This window comes from Lepidothrix coronata, unplaced genomic scaffold (assembly GCF_001604755.1).
Source record: "Lepidothrix coronata isolate B3197 unplaced genomic scaffold, Lepidothrix_coronata-1.0 Scaffold63, whole genome shotgun sequence".
NCBI lineage: Eukaryota > Metazoa > Chordata > Aves > Passeriformes > Pipridae > Lepidothrix > Lepidothrix coronata.
Window position 1 is genome coordinate 2,103,274 of NW_016690243.1, and position 20,878 is coordinate 2,124,151.

General features: G+C 39.2%; 1 protein-coding gene and 1 long non-coding RNA gene across 6 annotated transcripts in view; one reads left to right on the top strand and one right to left on the bottom strand.

Moving 5' to 3' along the window:
- FOXP2 (forkhead box P2) overlaps positions 1-20,878 on the bottom strand; it is a 411,711-nt gene that overhangs the window by 390,518 nt on the left and 315 nt on the right. Inside the window, exon 1 of one of the 5 annotated variants that reach the window (XM_017817864.1) lies at positions 19,903-19,981. The exons of the other annotated variants lie outside the window; for them this stretch is intronic. The gene's annotated coding sequence lies outside the window, so the exon portion shown is untranslated. Of the gene's footprint in view, positions 1-19,902; positions 19,982-20,878 lie in introns of those variants that run through there. 5 annotated transcript variants of the gene reach the window in all.
- The window catches only part of LOC108498761, a 7,401-nt gene continuing 2,991 nt past the window's right edge, over positions 16,469-20,878 (top strand). The window contains exons 1-2 of the long non-coding RNA XR_001875300.1: positions 16,469-16,479; positions 18,448-18,451. This is a non-coding gene — a long non-coding RNA (uncharacterized LOC108498761). The remainder of the gene's footprint in view (positions 16,480-18,447; positions 18,452-20,878) is intronic.

Genomic DNA, 20,878 nt, shown 5'->3' on the forward strand with positions numbered 1-20,878 from the left:
TTGTTTCCTTAAAGATTACATATTTAAGGCACAAAAGCTGTTAAGATTATGACTCTTTCCTTCATTAGTGGTAGCACCTTAACAGGTGAGCAACAACAAGCTCTTTCTCACTTTCCCTCAAATTCATTTCTTTCAGTGGAATGACATTGTAAAGAGAAAGGATGGTATCTTTATTTTTAAAATTTTACTCATCATATTAATCAAAAGCTGCATAGTCAACTAATTTCAGATTTCTCTGTAGCACAATGGCAGTCTGTTAGAGGCAGCTCCAGAAACAAAAACAGAAATGAAATGAAATAGACCTCCAAGAAAAATAATTTACAAACTTAAAAAAATAATTGCAATGCTGTTAATATTGTTGCTGGCAAACCTACACTAGCAAGTTTACAGTTGATGTGTTCCAGGCTACATCAAAATTATGTATGTGTAAAATGTTCATAATAGAGAAGAAAAAGTCTAAAATTTATTAAGGTTTCATGCTGATCCTCCAGTCTGGAAAATGTTTGTAAAAAGAAAAAAAAAAAATACAGTGTTAAGTAAACATTTCAGACCTGAACCTTCTTTATATGCCTTTGAACCTTTCCTTTCATGTGCGATACCTGACAGCCCACTGAGAATAAATGCTGAAAGCCCCAAAGATGGGTAAAACAGAATTTCTGACTCAGGAAATAAAGATCAGCTGAATATGATTCCCATATGGCAAACCAGATCAATGGAAAGCAAGACCAAAATTTACAATATCTATACTGTGCAGTACAACATGGAGGTTGTCTTTTATTGCTGGTAGCAAAACTCCCAGTGGCCATGAATAAAAGCAGCCACAAAGATTATACATCCACTAATGGTGAACTCTAAAAATACACATTGATAGATTTCAGATTGGAAAAGGAAAAAGAGCAAATTTTGAGCTTTTATTCAGTGTCACTGAATACCAATCAGCTACTAGAGCAATCAACTTCCAGCATAAATTCCAGGATTATTAATATAAAGGTATGTTTTCAAAGCCAAGGGGAAAAAAAACCCCAGCAGATCGGATTACCTGATATGAAAAGAAACACTCTTTGCTGTAAAACTAAAACAGCTTCAAGGCTACTTTTGTGATAGCATGTGTGGCTGAATGTGAGAAAATGTATAACAATATTATTACTTTTATTTCAAGATTTCCTGTAAAACCTCAGGTCATGTTCATGAAGACTTTCTTAAAAAGCAGTGATAAATCTGACGAACAATTTTCAGAACTTGAAAAAAGGACAATGGGCAGCGGGGAGGTAATCAAGCAGTCATCAGTGACTGAATTGGCACAGCAACACTCTCACTGGGATTAGCAAGAATCCTCTGTCAGGAATCCCAAAGCACTGTAACCAGCGATCTCTGGTGGGGTGTCAGAGGGCGGATGTAGTCAGAAGTATGCAAATAAAGAGAAAAAAGTCCAACTTTTTAGACTCCTCTAATGCAGTTCAGGTGGAAACACACCAAAGGGAAATTCTTAAAAAGAAAACAAAACTGATGATAATTTTAGCAAATATACAACAGATCTGACCAAAGTAAAAAGATATAAAATCAGCTTCAAACTCCAGTACAATATTTGCTCTATTTTAGCATAAAGTCTCAACCGAAAAAAAAAAAAAAAGGAACCTCACAGTATCTTGGACCTATCTCACATTACACTACTCCACCATTTTGCATTTGAAATGAAAAATAGCCAGAGCAACATGAGAGACCCAAACACCAGAACTGGCCCAGACCTGGCTGTTCCAGGATGTTCATAGAGAGATGAGGGTGGAGGTAAAAAAAGGGAACTACATAGTATTGTTATCTCCTCTATCTCTCTATAAACAAGCAAATTAAATACCTTGACACTGTATATGGAGAGAGATGATTTGCCTAAGAATTTTCAAAACATTTTTTCCAGTAGGTAGAAATGTATCCTATACATGTAAAATAAGTGTCCATGGCAGAAATTCTACTGACATTCAACTTGGCTGATCTTCATAACCACCGGTATTTTTTCTTCTGAAAATGTATGTTACTATGTGTATTAATACATACATGTACATAATCTGTGTATTAATACAATTCCACGGTACTTCATCAACAGTGGTATGATACGTTTTTAGCATAACCTTAGGCTGCAAACGCTGACACTAAAGAGCAATACAGAAACAGCAAAGAACAATAATATTTGAAGAATTTTATAAAGTTCCTCTTCCACAAGAGAACTGGTAAAGGAAAACCTCAAAAAGATTATGGACTCCACCAAATTGCCACTGACCTAGGGTAGGTTGTTCTCCCCTTATCACTAACAGCACACTGCTGCTCTAAGCCGAACCACAATTTTGTACCATTAGAAGATAGTGTATACTCTCCTCTAATTAGCATTCCTCTTGCCTCCTTCCTTGGGCAGTATTACCATTCATTTAGGCCAAAAACTGGGACATCATCTCTCAGTCTTTGGACACAAGCATCTAGATCCTATAAATTCACATATTTCCAAGAGATTTACATGCAAATATTGTAGGATCTTTACAAATACTACCTTCAAATTACCCTTCTCCTCTCAAACTGTACAGCTATTATACTCCCATCGCTCTTATTTCAGATCTTGTTCCTATCTTTTGTTCTAATCTTGACAAATGTAATCTCATTCCACTGACATAAATCCAGTATCCCATTATATATTAATCACTTATCTTCCATGTCAAAGCCTACCTATCATCTCTTATTCCATATCTAGAGGAAAACTCCCTTCTCATTTACATCCAGACTGCCAACTTCCATCATCTATGTGTTATTTTTTCAATTAAGTGTCTTCAGGCTTTTTATCTAGGCTGATACCTCACATGGCTGTGAATGTCCACAAGACTAACTGATTAACCTCTTTCAAACTGCTTTGGCAGGAGACCTATGGAAAATTTTAAAACTGATTATCTGCTGATATGTTATGATAACTCCTTGGTTTTCTGTCTTCCCTGGCCTGTTTCGAGGTGTTGTTTCTACCCACATATGTAAATTGTCCTACATCTGACTCACAGCAGTTCTGTGTTTGCACTGCACCCAGTGGTGGCCTTCCAGTTCATATCCAAGTCTCTAAAACATTGTCAAAGGACAGGTATGGAGTTAATGAATATTGATATGCCAATAAGCATACTAAGCCCTCTCCTACTCCTTTCAGAATTAAAAATACTGGTCAAACCAACATCGATATTCCTGGTTCTAAGGTACTGCTCATATAATTCCCTCGACAAATTTAAGTGCGTGTTAGAAAAGTCCTCAAATCACAATCTGAAGTTTCCCAGTGAAATCGACTTCGAAGTCCTTAAAAATGTCCTCTTGCAAATAACTACTCTCAGTGTAAAAACAACGCTTCTCCCAGTGAGCTTTGTTATGCTCTTATAAGGTGGATCAACAATCCTCTATCATCAAGTTTCTCCTCTCCATACAGTCTCTTTTCCATATAGCTTTTCAAGAATGTATCAAAAAAAAGGAAGGAATTTAGGCAGAAACACCTAGCTTTGTTATTCTTTGTAAGTTATATATCTTTATACATCCAAGGGTATAAATTCCAAGTTTAAATATAAAATGTCCATAGTCACTTGATCAGCCAGCATAAATACACACACTTTTTCCAGAGGCAACACTTCCCGCTCTTGATGCAAGACTGAAAGCAAAACAAGCAACAACATCTCTTGACGTATCCCCTTGTATTTCCTTGTACTTAAATGTTTTTTTTTGGTAAGAGCTCATATACTATCTCAATTGCTCAGTATCATTTCCTGTCTTCTTAATCATGTATTTGTTTTACCAGTTGGCATATTTCCTCTCCACTTTGTAAAATTTTTGATGAACCAGCAAGTTACAATATTCATGACACCTCCAAGTCATTAAAAAACCCTTCAAAAATATCAGACTGTTCTCTTCACCTCTTATTATTCTGTATCACTTCCTTATAATTTTTTTAAAAATTCCTAAAATCAAAGTTGTTGGAAGAAATGAAGCAGTACCATCCAATAAAAACAAAAGCCAAAGCAAGGAAACTGTTATCATGTAACACAAAATTGAGAGAAAGAGTCTCAACTCTCACTTATGAATCAGATCTTCAAAGATTTTCAGTATCTAAAAATACAGCACATCCCTGTCTCACATTTTTATCCCTGTGGCATAAAAATAAATTAAAAAAAGCAAATGAGAGACACACCTCCAAACTGTAAACTGTGTTCCATCCCTCTTGCTCTTTTACAAGCTGAGTTGTGTTCCTACCAAACCAACTTTCCCCGCAGCATGCAAGATCAATGCAGTTCTAGCGTCTTCTCTGATGAGAGCCAGCTGTGAAGGATGGAAATCTTGCACATTGCAGAACATATGGGGTACAGAGTTTTAATAGCCTGATTCTGTAACACTGGGTTCGGGAAGTTTTTACACATCCTATTACTTATAATAATATCAGTGAAGCTTACCCAGCAAACAAGCCAAAGCAGCTGAGCTCTGCAAGAAGTTTTTCAAAGGTATAATGGAGTTAACCAAAGGGCATTAGTAACTACTGAAGGAAAAGCAGGGGGGAGATAATAAAAACAGGCAATCAGCTACAAAACATGAGATGAGACTTGAAGGCTACCATTTCCTCTTTCAAGCATAAGATTGATTTTCTACTGCATCCCTAAGCAAATTACTTGAGTCTTTAGCCTTACAGAAATCAGGTTCCACTTTAACTTTTTCCCTGATACATCTGACATTTCAGCTGACACGAGGCACTTTCCATTGTACAATCATTTTGGTAAAAATGGGGTGGTTTCTTGTACTACCACTGTATTTTATGCAGTTTCTTCGCTTTGCAGTATACCTCTAGAATTTTTAGGACCCTCCTTCTTTGACAAAATACTCCTTTTCTAGAACCATCTCCTCCGCTGCTAGGATCCACTTTAAATAAACACAAGAGGAAAGAAAACTTGAAAAAGTACAACCAGAAAAACAGAAAAATTTCAGAACCCCACTCCTCAGCATTAGCAGTGCTCTTGAAAACTTCCAAAAGCAAATATTAGAAAGGATTACAGCAAAGGAAGGTTTCCTTGACCCATATTCTAGCTTCCAGAAGTATCTCATAGCCCGATTACAGGGGTACACTTGCTTAGCACCTCAGCCCTGACAAGCCACTGCCACTGTACAGGGTGTCACATGCCTTGCCACAGCTCTCATCCAAAAGCCATGTCTTGGCTGTCCAGGAGGGCTACAGGTACAGCTATAATGCTCTAATTTTTCCAAAACCTATAGACTTTTTACTGCTGAACATGAAATGAGTTAAAGTACTTTGGAGAGCTTGAAGCAAGTTAATCTGTCTGCACAGATATAACCTTTGTGTTTTCTGACAGTTCTATTGCAAAGAAAATGCACCATAATCCCAGAAGTTCAAAAACCATAACTAGTCTCCTTAAAAAATGGAGATGAACAGAAGTTGCCCTCTCTTATTCGTCCTTTCATTATCAGCAGAATTATATTTCTTTCTTCCTGTCTCATTTTTCTTTTAATTTGAACATATTTTCCATCTGGCCTGTCTTACAATTTCAGAACTTTTCTGTCTGCCCATTATGTACGTAGGAATGTGAAAATTAGTACACTACCAGTGCTGGGGGTAGATCATGTATCCATTACACAGTGACAACACAGCTTTTTTTGTCAACCACACATCTATTTGTGAGATAGCAGAGAAATGTAGTGTACCAGGATTTCGACTTTCTACCTTCCAAGAGTAGCACACAGTCAGACACTTCCAAAGATGAACAGTAACAGCTTCTTCCTTTGCATGATCAGCCATGACTGAGTTCCATCCTGTAGGTGAAAATCATAGGCTCCTACTTGGGCCAAGTTACCCAAGTAACTTATCAGTAAGCTAATTATTGTTTGTAGTGTGGGTCACACCATATCAGTGTGACTTACCCAAGCACTCCGTGCGATCTGTGTTTTCTGAAAGGCAGTACAGCAAAGCAGATGGGCCACAGGTCTCCTCAACTACATATCTGAATTGTATTTTACATTTTTCATGAAGTGACTTCAGTCTCAACATTCATCCATCCATCCATTTTACAGGTAAGACAACAGTTATCCTTTAAAGAAAGAGTACTGAGCCTTAGTGAATAGTAATTATCAGAGAAAGCATACGCATTTAAAAAATATTCAGTGTAAGAGATAGGCCTATTATTTTTGTCTTGTTTCTATTAAATCTGCCTTAAGTAAAGATACTTGAATGAAAGCAGGATGATCTTTTTCTCTTTCTAAATAAAAAAAATCATATAAAAACAAAAGTTTCCACAATAGGATCTACAGCAGGCGCAGAAATTGTTTCATGAAATAAATTTGCAGTGTTAAGCATTTGTTTCAGTTTGCAGCCTATTATTTTTGTCTTGTTTCTATTAAATCTGCCTTAAGTAAAGATACTTGAATGAAAGCAGGATGATCTTTTTCTCTTTCTAAATAAAAAAAATCATATAAAAACAAAAGTTTCCACAATAGGATCTACAGCAGGCGCAGAAATTATGTTTCATGAAATAAATTTGCAGTGTTAAGCATTTGTTTCAGTTTGCAGTCTTTTCTTATTGTTATCATCTTATTTACTTGTTTATTTAAATCCTTGAGTTATTAGTGGTCAAATTTAACATCCCATACAAACATACAACCATCAGGAGAAGATTAAACTAAAAAAAAATTACAATAGTCTGCATGAGATTACACTGAACTGCAAACAAAAGTGGCAAAAGCAATTAATCAACCCCTTAAATGAGCAAAAGCTCTAGATCAACAACAGCACTTAAAACAAATTAAAACTTTGCAAACGGTCATAGAAAAGGCTTTTTTTATTTCAAGTATGATGAATTTTAAGAGACTTCAAAATGTTAAAATTGCAACCCAAAGACAGAGAAAGACACAGTTTATGCAGCTACTCACTATATATATTCATGATACTGGACTTTTTTTTAACTTCTTCTCACGAAGAACAAAAATGCAGGCCTACATTGGGGTCTACAGCTACAGAAGAAGCAATGATGTTATACTGCAAGACTCAAACTGGTCAAGTCAAAAGTACAATGTATATCACATTGATTTGCAAGACAGCTAACAGCTGGGGTCTCTTTGGGGGAGTTTACCTTTGCTAGAATGGTATTTACTGCAAGTACTTCAGATCTGCCAAGTAAAATCAAGAAGTACAATTTTCATTTATGCAAAACATGTTTTGCGAGAAAGACATGGTAGAGCTGGAAGCACTTTGGATAGAGTTATTAGCTATTTTACACACTCCTTATTACAAGATGCATACATATGTGAAGTAACTTTAACTTAAAGAATTTATTTTAAAGCACTGAAAAATACCAGAATGAATTACAAACATTTAAATAATAGCTAATTCACTTTCCCTCAAATCTTCTATGACAAACCAAGCAGTACAAACCACAACCTCTGTACTCAAAATGCACAGAAGGCTTTGGAACAATGAAATGTAGTTGATGGGTTTCAGCAATAGTAGGACTTCACCTTCCAAATATCACATCCATATTAAGCCTGTAGATACATTGTAGGAAATATCAAAAGGACAGGTCTCTTCTAGCAAGTTTTTAAGGAAACTATTCCCATTCTTTCTATAATTGAATCAAAAAGAAGATTTCGGTGTTAATTCAACAAGAATCTTTTTTCGAAATCAACACAATCATTTTTTTCATTCAGGTTTTTTTTTGTTGTTGTTGTTTGTTTGTTTTTACTGGATATCCATGGCACTTTCACCTTGAAATGGCCTCAAGCTTCACCAGGGGAGGTTCAGGTCAGACCTCAGGAAGGATTTTTTCACTGAAAGGGTTGTTAAGCACTGGAACAGACTGCCCACGGAAGTGTTGGAGTCATCATCCCTGAAGGTGTTCACAAAACAACTGGACATGGCACTTAGTGCTATGATCTAGCTGACAAAGTGGTGATTGGTCAAAGGTTGGACTCTATGATCTTGGAGGTCTTTTCCAATTAAATGATTTTATGATTCTAAGTCCCTTTCAGAGCTCCAAGGGTTACGCTACAGTTATACCTCAATACAGTATCAAGCAACGAACAGAAAAAAGTGTGTTAGGTGAGGAATACCTTGCAAAAAAACACAACCCACTAAGACAAGACACTGACACTTTCCTAAAGAATGTATTTTCCCATGCATCTCTATTCTTAAGAGCTCAGGTTAAAAGTGTAGAGTGAACGCTTACCTCATGCAGTTAAACTACCCTTTGTGTGAAAGGCTAATTTCAGAGGTATCTAATTTCTCTACGGAATAATTTCTGCACATACTTAAATAATTCACAAGGAAAATGCACTGCCTACTGAGAGAATGATAACATTTGTTTAGATCAACCAAAAAGCCAGATGTGAGCAACACTGCAACATCAGCCAAAGAAATGGGCTTAGCTAATTTTTCTCATATCAACAGTATCTTTTTCACTGGTTTGTAAGCTTCTTAATTTTTCTTCTGTGAAAGTGTCAGGGCTACCACAAACTGGCACAGAATCGAGGCAGTTAGTGAGAAACACAATAATCACTGAACATGATCAGCAATGTAAAAACATGTTTCTGTTCTCCTTTTTCCATCCAGTATTAACTTATATTGAGGAAACACTTCTCATCCAAGGCTCTCCCCTAAGAGAATCCAACTTAGTTCTCGCAGTTACTGTCCCTGGAGTAAGGCTAATTTCTCAGTCTACAAAGCCTTTCAGCAAGTGAATGGGAAGCAGTAGATGGATTAAATTAGAAGACCAGAGTTTACAGTCATTCAACTTCAGAAAGTAATTTACTGGTATTCTCTATTTAATTATATCAACACCTCATAACCATCAATGAATTTATCTTTACTGCATTGAGATTAAGCAACTCTATCATAAAGTTCCACAAGAAGTCTACATCTGAGCCAAGAATTACACTTGTAAATTTTAGGAAGGCACTATGTCTACATTATCATCATTCTTTACAATGTTAAGAACAATGAATTTTTCAACCCCATGAGCCATGACTGATGCCCCCTTCCCCACCTACTTAAGATAAAAAAACAATTTTTGTTTCTCTTATGGCCATTCTTGCCCAGTACATGCCTACGAATGTGTTCACCCCTGACAGCAGTTTTAATGAACATAAGAAAAACAAGTATTTCTCACCTATATGCCTGACGTGCAAAACCTGCTCCCGCTCTCCAACCCACAATGCCCCCTTGAGGCAAAAGGGAAGGAAAACAAAAAAGTGAGGGGAGAAAAAATAAAAAAAGATGCTGAACAGTGGGAATGAGCTTTCTACACTAGCAAGGGGAAAAAAGAAAATACAAAACCAAAGAAAGGCTGTCCACACTTATGACACTCATCTTTCTAGGGGTTTGTTGTTTTTTTTCCTGACCCTTCTTGTGGTATGAAATTACAATTGCCTTCACCACCATTTACAGCAGTTTCAAGAAGGGCGCAGGGAGGCAAGTTCTGAAATCCTTTCCACGTATACCAAATTCTACATATATACTTAGGTATCTGGTTAGGAAAAAAAATATAAGAAATACTTAATTTTACCTTACAACTCTAAGCAAACTCGCACTTCTATAAGGCAATCATAAGCAGACAAACTAATAACCCTAGAGCAAAAGTGTCATTTGGGAAAATAAATCTGTAAATCTATTATAAGCTAGTGATCCCTGGAGACATCCAATAGACATGGCCCATGCCTGTTTATTAGAAGTTAAACAAGAAAGTAAAGATTTCTGAGAGGCTTTCAGTTTTGTGCCTAAAATCTTGGATTTAGTTTCCTCTCCTTGAAATCAAAAGAAAGAAAGAATTGTGACTTATCTATTATATCCAATACGCTTTTTGTATTTTTGTATCATCAGAGTTCAAAAAATTTCAGAAGACAGTAATTTGCACTAGGTTAATAATTACCTATAAGAAAGATACTCAAGAACAACATGGATTTTTCTTAATATGCTGTACCATCCTCCACTAGCAGGCACACACAAAACAGAATGAGAACAAATTATATTCAGATAGTACTAATGTTCAGGATTTTAATATTGCTCTCCTTACTACAACTATATAAAACTCGCTGCATAAAGGTTACCTCTAACACATCTTCCAACTCTTAAACACATTAGAAAACACCCTTATTACATTGTACATTTAACCACAACACAAGAAAAGGTTAGCTCCCAATAATAACCTTATAAAGAAAGTACAGTATCAGTTAAATGGATTTTAAGTAAGGGTCCAAGATCATATTAGGCAGCAATTATAAGCTCCAAATTGTATTTCATATCTTCAGCAAGAGGTAGCTCAAGTCTTGCTGAGTCAAATCTCTGCTATAAAACCTCTTGCCATGCTTTAAATGCTGCAAGCAGCTGAGCCCTGAGGGGTTAAAGTAATGCTAAAGGTAAAGGCTTAAAGAGTTGACCAGATATGTCACGGCCATAGATCTCAGCATGTCAGTCATAGGCAAATATACCGAACCGTGCTTGCCAGTGAAGGTTATGAGTAACAGATCGAGTTCATCAGCTGTTGCAGAGCCTACCAGAGGTGCAGCAGGGAAAAACATTGGTTTCACTGTGCCTACGCCGATCTCGGCACTAAAGGCGACACTGGACAAGGACTCAATATTTCCAAGTGCCAAAGAAAAGTAAACACGTTAAAAGTGTTTCTTCCAAACAACACCTCCTAACAAAGAGGCCCCCAAAGTGTCAGGAGAAAAAAGAGCCCATCCCAATCAGTAGGCCTCAGGGAAGTAGCAATCTCTTACCACAGCCCCCAATCTTAGCAAAGCAGCCTGACCCAAAGCATCACCTACACCCACCACCAGCCACTGCTCTCTGCAGCCAGGCTGCCAGCACTTACCTCACCACCTTGGTCCCCCCAGCCCACAGAGAAGCAGGGGGACCCCTGGGATGTCCCTGCTGGAGGAGCAGCTCACTTCCTCCCAAGCACACGGTGTGATGCTTGAGTCTGTGTCTTGTTTTGCTACCACAGCATTCCAGGCTGTGTCAGTTTGGATTGCAACATAAATATTGTGCAACTGCGGACTCCTTAGTTCCAATTATGGTAATATCGCAGGTGACAGTGAGAAAGATATTTTTAATAATCTCTGGTCACATTATGCTCCGACTCATCATCTGCATATTAGATGAAGAGAAATTCAGTTAAAGGAAATTTTGTTGATAAGTGAATTTGAAGCAAAACTGTACGCCTAGCACTGACTTGAAAAAAAATGGTGTCTTCCCCATTCTAATAGCAATTCAGTGTTAGCAACAAAGACCCAAATGTCAGTCACTGGGTATAGAAGAGTATTCATAAAATTATTTTTAAATGATACATAAGTAAAATTAGAGCTTTGGATATTATTGATTCACAAAATGTGCAGGCACCTATGTATAATAAGGCTAATAGTTTCAGTTTAACATTTCATTCCAGTTACAGAAGACAGGCACTGAAACATAGATTAAAAATAGCACCTTAGTTAAGTCCAGGACAGTAGGTTCCATTTTTACACATAATCAAATAATATAAATGTATTCTTCTACTGAGTCACACAAAGATTCAAAATGCAAGTGCTCAGCCTGCAACTCAGTAGGACCAGTCAAGTATACAGTTTTCTCCATCTGCCACCCTTCTCAGGCTTTGCACGGACAATCAAATAATAAGGGGGAGGAAGAGTCTCAAGAAGTGAGAGGAATGTCCAATCAATAGCCATACCCTTTCTAGACAAATATGTAGTGAATTACTGGTGTTCACACATACCTGGCTGCCATGCCTGGCTGACTGGGCTGGACACCACTGATTTAAAGCAAGTGTTCATCTTTTTAGGAATGTCTTATTTAAGTCTTTGGATCCTCCCAAATTATGTACCTGACTGATGTACTTTTTAAGATCCATTTAGTGAATAAATGAAAGTGAACCCCTCAAAATATTTAAATGTTATGAAAAAGTCATTTTGAATATAGATTTTTTCATCTTCGTGGTGAGTTGCTTCAGGGCCTATGAAACTGTTGGTATTAGAACCTGTATTGAAACAAAAACTGAAAAAACATAACTTTGGTTTAAATATGCACAAGCAGTCCATCACCAGTCTCACTCTAGGTGGCCCTGAAGAACAGCTAAGCAACTGGTAACTCCTCAACCTCAGAAACCTATTTTGCACAGGCACATACAAACTCATGTAAAGCATCAACCAACCTTGGTGCCTAAGCCAAAAAAGGGAATCTTCAAATCAGCTTCAGAAAACTTGAGATGAGGGCTGAAGGTCTTGGATTTTTCAACACAAATATATGGCCATTGTCTCAAGCATGTCCTCTCCTGAAGCCTGACGCTGGTCAAGACACAAGCAGGGCACCTGCATGCCACAGGAGCTGGGAAGCTCCATCTGAGTAGAGTCCTGACAGGTGGCAAGCTGTCACCAGCAGATAGAGTCACTCCATCACTCACCGCTCTAGACCCCACTGCCAGTCCAGGCACCCCTAGACCCCACAACCACCTCAGGGGACAACCTGAAACTGGAGCACAGCAAGACACCAATGTTGCAAGCCATGCATAGTCTGGAAACAAATGCAAACCTAGTCTGAAAGCACACTTCCCTCATTTTTTGGAGGAAGACTTTGGAAGGCCAGGTTTTCCCATCACAACCCTTTAAACACCTTTTTTATGTTGTAAAACACTCATCAGCTTGGTCACCTTCTGTCTGGAGAACCACATTCCTCAAACACTGTTTCTAGGCATTCACTGTTACAGCCAAAGACAAACTGCACTCTTCTTAAGAAGAGTGTTTTCTGTCCACTAACCTGAGATGCAGTAAATGCATGCAGATACATCTATTTTCTTTCTGAAGGCCCTGGTCTCCTTCCTGAAAAGCTGCAGATGAAGAAAGGAGCCCTGAGATGTTGTGCAGACACATGTGCAGGCACAGTCACAAACCCACACCCCTTCCAAAGCTGCATGGCTTCACAGAAGAGACATTGGATTGATCATCAACTTCCTCACCTAGCACTGTCCTGAAGCTATACACAAATGTTTTGGCAGTTCTACCATTCTTCTGGCTTCTCTGTGATTCGAGGGCATGATCTGGCTCTCAGATACAAAACCAAAAAAACCAACAAAGAAACCTCAACCAATATTTTTTAAAAGGTTTCCATATTGTAAGTCACAAAATTTACATTTCTGCTTACTCAAGTATACTTCACACCCTTTCCTGGTTGATAAAAAAGTGAAGCCCAAGAACAGATCTAGAACATCCAATGCTAAGCACACCTTTAACTCTTTTACAAGATGTCAGTCACTTAAAATAGAATTAAATACAAAATATATTAAAGTTTCTGTCACAATACACTTAATTCTTCTTCTTAAGCAAAAGAATGTGTAAGGAGTTACTGATACTACGTGAAACTTCTTCTGTATATTCAATATAGTTATTTGTTGAATCACTGACCATACGTATTCCTCAATGTCCAGCTGAACAGTTATTGTGTACTGAGAACAACTGACAAGCATCATCACAACATTAAAAGTAATTTAAATGCATTCAAGGCTGGTAATAAATGGGTCTGAATGAATTTCTGCACAAAGGCATAATGATTTTTAGCCAAGTTCCATCCTAATATTTTTACAGGTTTAGCACTCATACATTCCACTAACTGACTTTTTATGATGAATGATTTTTGCCACATATCAAGGAGTCCTCAGCACCCTTTCTCTTATATTTGCCCTGCTCTATACATAACATTATTTATTCCTTATTGAAGATGTTATTCTACAAAAATGAAAATGTTGACACAATTGAAAAGCACAACAGTTCGGCAAATACGTGTATCTCTGCAGTCTGTGCACACCTGACTGCATTAGGTTTTCGTGTTTTCAATTTTAGGTCATGAGAATACTGTAAGTACTGCAATAAAACCACAATCCTGTTTGTGTTCTTTCACAGAGAAGTGCCTTGAATCATAAATATTTCAATTACTCTGTTTTAGACTCTAAAAGACACTAGCCTCTGTTTTCTAGACAGTTCTCTTCCCTCTTTATCTTCAAAAGACCTCTCTCCCTCCTCTGTCACACTAAGAAGATTATACTTTTCTTCAGTAAGTAAAAATCAACTTTCAATGTAACAACTAACAAATAAAGACACACACTGGAATTAACAAGATCTAATATTTAAAAAATAGCAGCCTCAATTGGGGCCAGTGTAATCGGGTGTAACTCCTGTGCCTGTCAGAGTTGTGTCTGACACGTGTGTAACACTGACATGCAAAAAGTTCATTATTTCTTCCCACAGAAGAAGTGAAGGTGAAAATATTTATTTTCCATATTGGGTACCAGATGAAAATCACATTGCTCTTTCTTCTGAGAACCTGAGCCCCTATTTTCTGAGCAGCTGCCCACCTCCTGGCAGTGCTACCTGCACTTTTGCTGGCTCCCGGCCAGCCACATGTTTTCTCTGGCCTTTTTCCACAGCATTCCCCAATTCTCCATTGTTTGTGTGTTGTCCCTCTCCTTTGCAAAGCCTTGCGTGGCTTCCCACCACTAACCCTTAAAATTTCCTCTATATTATTTGTACATTGTAAAACTTGACAGTTTCTGATCTAATTTCCAAGTAGTTAAACGTCGGCTACAGGTTTTATTACACAGGTATTACCCACCACTTGTTTTACTGGGGGCGATACAATTCCAGGAGAACAATATGCCTCCTCAACATCAACAGTAAGACTTAAAAAGGAAAAAAATCAACAATGTAATTGTGATTAAGTCTTTTACAAGACTTAGCACCAACAGCATGGCAAAGTTTAAATGGTGTTTAGAGATTTCATCTCATTTAAATTTTCTTCACCATTCCTGAGAAAATTCAACATCAACATCTGATAGATACTTAAAGTATTACACTTGACATAGCTTGGCAACTCTGAGACTGTTTCTCGAAACACAAGTTCCTTAATTTTTCAGACTGAATTATCCGATCCGGTCCTACTGGACAAGCAATGTAATAAGCTAATACTGCACAGCCATTCTCCTTCCTTTTCTGAAAGGACAGATCCCAAAAATCAAGGTGGCTATATCCATCAAGATCAGACTGCTGTAACATACAGATACATCAAAAATTTAATAAGTCAAATTATGTATACATAGTTTCAAATTACATAAAATACTTAATTATTATTTCAATAATATGTAACATGTTGGTTTAGGTTGAATACAGAAACTGAATATGGAGTAAATCAGAATTTGGATTTACTTAGGAGAGAAATTCGGACCAAAGTTGCAAAATACACCTTATGTTGAGAAGGAAAAAAAAATTATTTTACCAAGATCATCAACTGAACTTCAATCTTAAAAGATATAGGATTTTGTTTGTAACAATATAACAATGTAAATACTTATTCAATGAAATAATGTGCTTAGAAAACCCCAACAACTTTCTAGTTATATATATCGATGTACCCTCCAGCCTCAAAACACCACTCTTCAAACGAATTTCTAGTTTTGGGCCCAATGATAAAGAGTATCTCCCATCAGGACAAGGTTCACACAGGCCCGCAGGAATCTCAGTCATCCTCACAACATCCTGGAGGCAAACTAGCTGAAACAAGACTGAGATCAGCACCTTACAGAAATACTTAATATGATGCAATTTGCAACTGTGGTCTGATGCACTGTGGAGATCCAAAGAACCAGTTCACTGAGCAAAGGACTTACAGTTTGTCCGTGTGGACCCTGCAACCACCAATGGGCTGGCAACTTCTCAAAACAGACACCCCATCACCCACTCTCAGCACCTGATGCCCATAGGAAGGAGGGAGAAGACTGAAGCTCCTTGGTAAACAAGCAAGCTCTAGAGGTAAGTCAAAAGCCAGCCTGTGAACCTCAAAGAGGGCTTGGGTTGTATGACGGAGATCTGTAGTCACTCCTTCCACCCCAGAATGGCCATCACGTAGCAGCAAGCAGGTGGAGGGATGGGCAGGGCAGAAAATCTCCCTTCTGCACTTTGAATGAAGGTGCTGCCTGTCCCTTAAAGCTGTCTGCTTGTTGTTCCTCAGCCTGATAAGTTAGAAAGTCATCAGTGCTACCTATAGCAAAGCCCTCTGCTACCCAGCTGAAGAGACACCCACACTCAGGGCACACAGAGGGTACAGTCCACTGTACCCAAGGGAATAGGCTCTGCCCTCAGCAGCCAGCCTGACTAACACATATAGTTAAATTAGAAACAAACTGCAGCAAAACCCTTTCCAGCTATAGATGTGTGATGACTATTTGCAGGGAAAAGGAATAACTAATTAACCAAACAAAAAGTTAAAACTACAATGTTCTTATTCCCTCTCCTCAACAAACTCTACAAATTATTAAAAAGTCTTAAGATAGTCAATAGCATAAGACAATGTGCTCAATATTTGAATTTTATTTTTCTTAGACTAGGAACCAAAATCCTGATATTAAATACAATTCCACACATAACTTACTCCTCAGAGTTCAAGTGCTACTTTCTAACACCATCCCAAACTACACTTTTGGTGAACCAATAAACATCATAGCAACTGTTCATTAAAGAGATTATTTTCAGCTACTTCAGTGATGACAGCACAGGCGAGCTATTGCTGGCACTTTCAAATCCAGCTTTCTGACATAAAACATCATCTTGCCCTTAAAACGCAAACCTATCAGAAATGGGATTAAAAAAAAAAAAAGCAGTAAAGCTGAAACAGATGCAAATCTTGCAACAAAGGATATATCCCTCTTATAATTTGTAGTAAACATTTTGAAAGATTTTTGCAAGTAGTAAGTTTGATTAAACTACTGAAAGCTTCAGAAAGGAGAAAAAAAGATCATCAGTGTTAAATAATATCTGTTGGACTGCTCCTTGTTTTCAGGCTGATCTAGAAGTTTTGAAATTTAAGTTTAAAGCTACCCCTGGTAATTATTACAATAACTGTGTTCATTCTGTGAAGGAACAAATGTGGAAGAAAACCTTTAAACAACTAACAATGAACTATACAACTGCAGTTTTAAGATTAACTTAAAGAGGTTAGTTTATTACAGCTAAGCTTTTCTATAATTTCATCTTTTTTATTCTGTTTTTCTGGTCCCACTATTTTACATATATGATCAAAAAAGATTTCAAGTCAAAACAGGGCAGGGAACAGGAATCTAAATGACAAATATTCCTTCTAACAAGGATTAGTTGAGAGGTATGCTACAGTGGCTGTGAAAAAAAAAATAGATAATTTGCATTACTTCTAGACTTACTAGCTGTCACAAAATTTAAAAAGAGTTATCAGTCCCAGTGTACAAAAAAATATTATTTTGTAACAAAGTTGATAGCATTTTTCAGTTTGATCATGATTTGCAGTTTTCTTCAGTCAAAATCATTCCGTGCGTACTTTTCAGTGACCTATGTCCTAAACCATTTTCAATTCCTATGAGCAAGTGACCTCTTCACGATCTCACTCACAAAGAAAAAACATGATGACTCCCATTAACCATTCATTTTCAACCACCATCAGAATTTAATTTCTCCAAAATAAACCTGGTAAATATAGAAATGGAACAAAAGAGTACTCAGTGTTCAAGAAATATTAATTAATCACTCTATTAGAGAGATAGATAAATACCAGCCCTCACATTTCAGTGATGAAAAACAAAGAGGTTAAGTGACATTTTCAATGACACATAGCAAAACACTGCCACAACATGGATCACATCTCAGAAGTTTTCTATTGTTTTCAGCCCACTAGCCTTGAATAACTCCTGTGCATGCAATGCTGAATCAGGTATATTCATCAGAATACAAAAAGCTTATTCTAGCTCACATAAATCAGTCAAAAAAAAATAATTCTTATACTACAGTATTTTTTTTAAATACATTCAAGTCCAATAAGAACTTCTCCAAAAAATATAATGGAGTCTGACAGGAATATTTCTAAGCAAATACACCTTTAATTTTAAAATATTGGTTCCAACAAGTTCTATTACAGAAAGCATTTAAAAAATGTATAAGCAACAGATGATTACTGAAAAAAAAGACCAACAAATAGTCACTTCAAAAACCTATGAAGCTATTCACCTGACTATTGTATAAACCCTATTGAAACTTTAATATAGTACCATGTATACACTGATTAAAATGTCCTGAACTTGATATACTTCTTTTACTCTTCCTCACATTAAAAAAACCTCTAATGTGGTTGTTCCCTATAGACTCTCTTTGGTCATTTTACAGGAATCTTCACTAAACAGAAAGCTACAAAACCTGTAGGCTTTTTCGTCTCTCAAATGTTATAAACACTGCACTGTAGCGAAGATCTTGTGACACAACAAACCGATCACTGCGGTTAAACTAAAAACAAAGAAATACACAAATATTTATACAATTGATTCTGCTTAACCGCCCTAGTAAGGTTACTTTTAAACCTTAAAGCCTACACCAACAAGGCCTCACATGAAGCAGTGTGTTTCATGTGTTACACATTAACAGAATAAATTAGTATGTCTAATTATATGACTTTTGTATGTCACTAAGTTACCTATCAATGGGCATGAAGGTTACTATATGTATTTTGGAAATGCTACATTTGAAACACTCTTTCCTTCCCCTCAACCGTTCTGAAATCTACTATTCTGAGTACCTAAGTGAATGATTTAAGTATACAAAAATGCTACAGAACACTACCACTTTGTAAGAAGCACAGCAAATTACTACAAAATAGGGGTCTTTTAAGTATTACATTTACATTACAAATTATTATAGTCAGGAAAAAAAACTTAGATTAAAAAAATACTGATTTGAACATATCTCAAAAGGATTTAGTGTAGCATTAGAGAAACCAATTTAATAATTAATCATATTTTCTTTAGAGTAATATTACTAGCAGTAGCGATCTTCCTTAATGGTTTTAAATTACTTAGCATGCAGAAGAAAAAATTTAAACCTGTCAAAATCTCTTAAAACTTTGTCTCTGACTTCTCTCCCACCCTCCTCCTGAAATTAACATGCCAATATAGACATCAGGCGCAACTTCCAAGTCCCACATTTGTAACAAAATTTCCAAGGGCCTGGCGCAAGCCCGTGGAGTCAATGGAGCGATTCCTACTGATGTCAATGGAAAGATTCCCACTCACTAGAATGAGTTTGGATAGGGGTTTTAATGCACGGAAAAGATCAGGGGAAATCCTCTTTGGAAGGGAAACTTCTGTGTTTCTTTCGGTAAGTAAGTACATACACAAGCAAAACTTCTTAAAAGTAGAAGTGGTTCCCTGGTAGAGGGTACTGTCTGTTTTTCCATCTGCAGCTCTGCACTCTTTACTAACAGAGGACAATACCATAAATTTGGAGTGGTTACTTCTGAGATTATTTTTCCAGGAGAATATATCAGCAGTCTGCTTTCTGTCTGGACTACTCCCACAAATCTTAGATGAATGTTTTCTTGCCTGCCCACAGCCGGGCTTTTCCCCTCTCCAGGAGCTCCATCCCGGGACCTTACCAGCGCTCGCAAGTGTTCTCGGCCGGAGGCTACGCTGGGACACAGGCCCGCTGCCCGCCGAACCTGGCATGAGCCGAACTGCGGGAAAGAGCAAGAGCGGCTCACCGGCTCTCTTTACCTTGGCCGTGCAGGCTTCGACGGGCGGCACAGGCTTCCCGGTAGACTACGGGAGGCCAAGAACGCTGCCGCCCGCGCACCCGGGCTCGAAGCGGCACAACGCGGACCAGAGGCGCCGGCGCTCGCCCTCCCTCGCGTGGCTGCCCTGGCATTCCCGATGGCATGGCAAAGCCTATCCCGCTCCATAGCTGGGGCCGTCGCCGCTCCCTTCTCCTCAAAATCAATCACATTTCCCAAACTTTCCAACTCCCGCAGACCTTTTCAATTTCAAGAGCCAATTTTAAGGGAAGGCCCCTACGTACCAGGCACGGAGGCCACCTCCGGAACCCCGCAGCTCCAACATCGTTATTTATTAATTCTTGGGTTTAGGCAATTTTTGTCTTGGGTAGAGGGACGAGACTGTTCCCTGCGCAGCCCAAACAGCGCCGGGGGGCACCGCGACACCAGGGGCACCTCGTCGCCTCTGCGCTTCCCCTCCCACGCCAGCGGGGGCGCCCCGGGGGCCGCACAGCGCGGGGCGCCCCGAGGGGGCGGCGGCAGCAGCCCCTCCGCACGGGCGGGCGGGCGGAGAGGCGGGGGCTGGGGTGCGCCTCTCCCTCCGGCGGGCAGGCAGCACACAAAGGAGAAACGTGACACGTTTCTTCACCCGGGCTGTCTGCTGGGGAGGTCTCGGGGAAAAACAAAACAACAAAAAAAAAAGAAAAAAAGAAAAAGAGGGAAAAGAAAAAAACCCACACCACACAAACGGGGAGGGGAGCTGCGGGTAGCCGAGCCTCCCGCACAAGCTCCCTCGCAGCCTGCCCCCGAGCCCTCTCCACCTCGCACTTCTGTTCCGTGCGGAGAGGCTACAGGTTGTTTGTTTTTAATTACAAGGGGGGCGGGAGGGTCCGCGGCGCTGCGCGGAGGGAGGTCGGCCCCGCCGACCCGCTGCCACCCCGGGTGGTTTGGGGGGAGCTTCCGCCCCGCTCCCACCGCCGGCCCGGCCCGCCGAGTAAGGCGGGCACGGCCCCAACTCCGGCCGGGGCACCGGCAGCCGCCGGGTGCGTCCCACGCCCCCCACCCGCCGTGTATATTTGGGAGCGGAGCCACCGGGTGCCCAGAGACCTGACACATGTCACTGCTGCGGCCGCGCCGGCCGCTGCCAAACTTTCCCGCGGCGGCAAGTCCGTGAGCGGCAGCGGAGCGGGGGGGTAGCGGGTGGAAGTAGCAAGTCGCACCGGGGAGCGGCGGGAGGAGGGGACGGGTGTGCGGGGCGGGGGGGGGGGGGGGGGGGGGGGG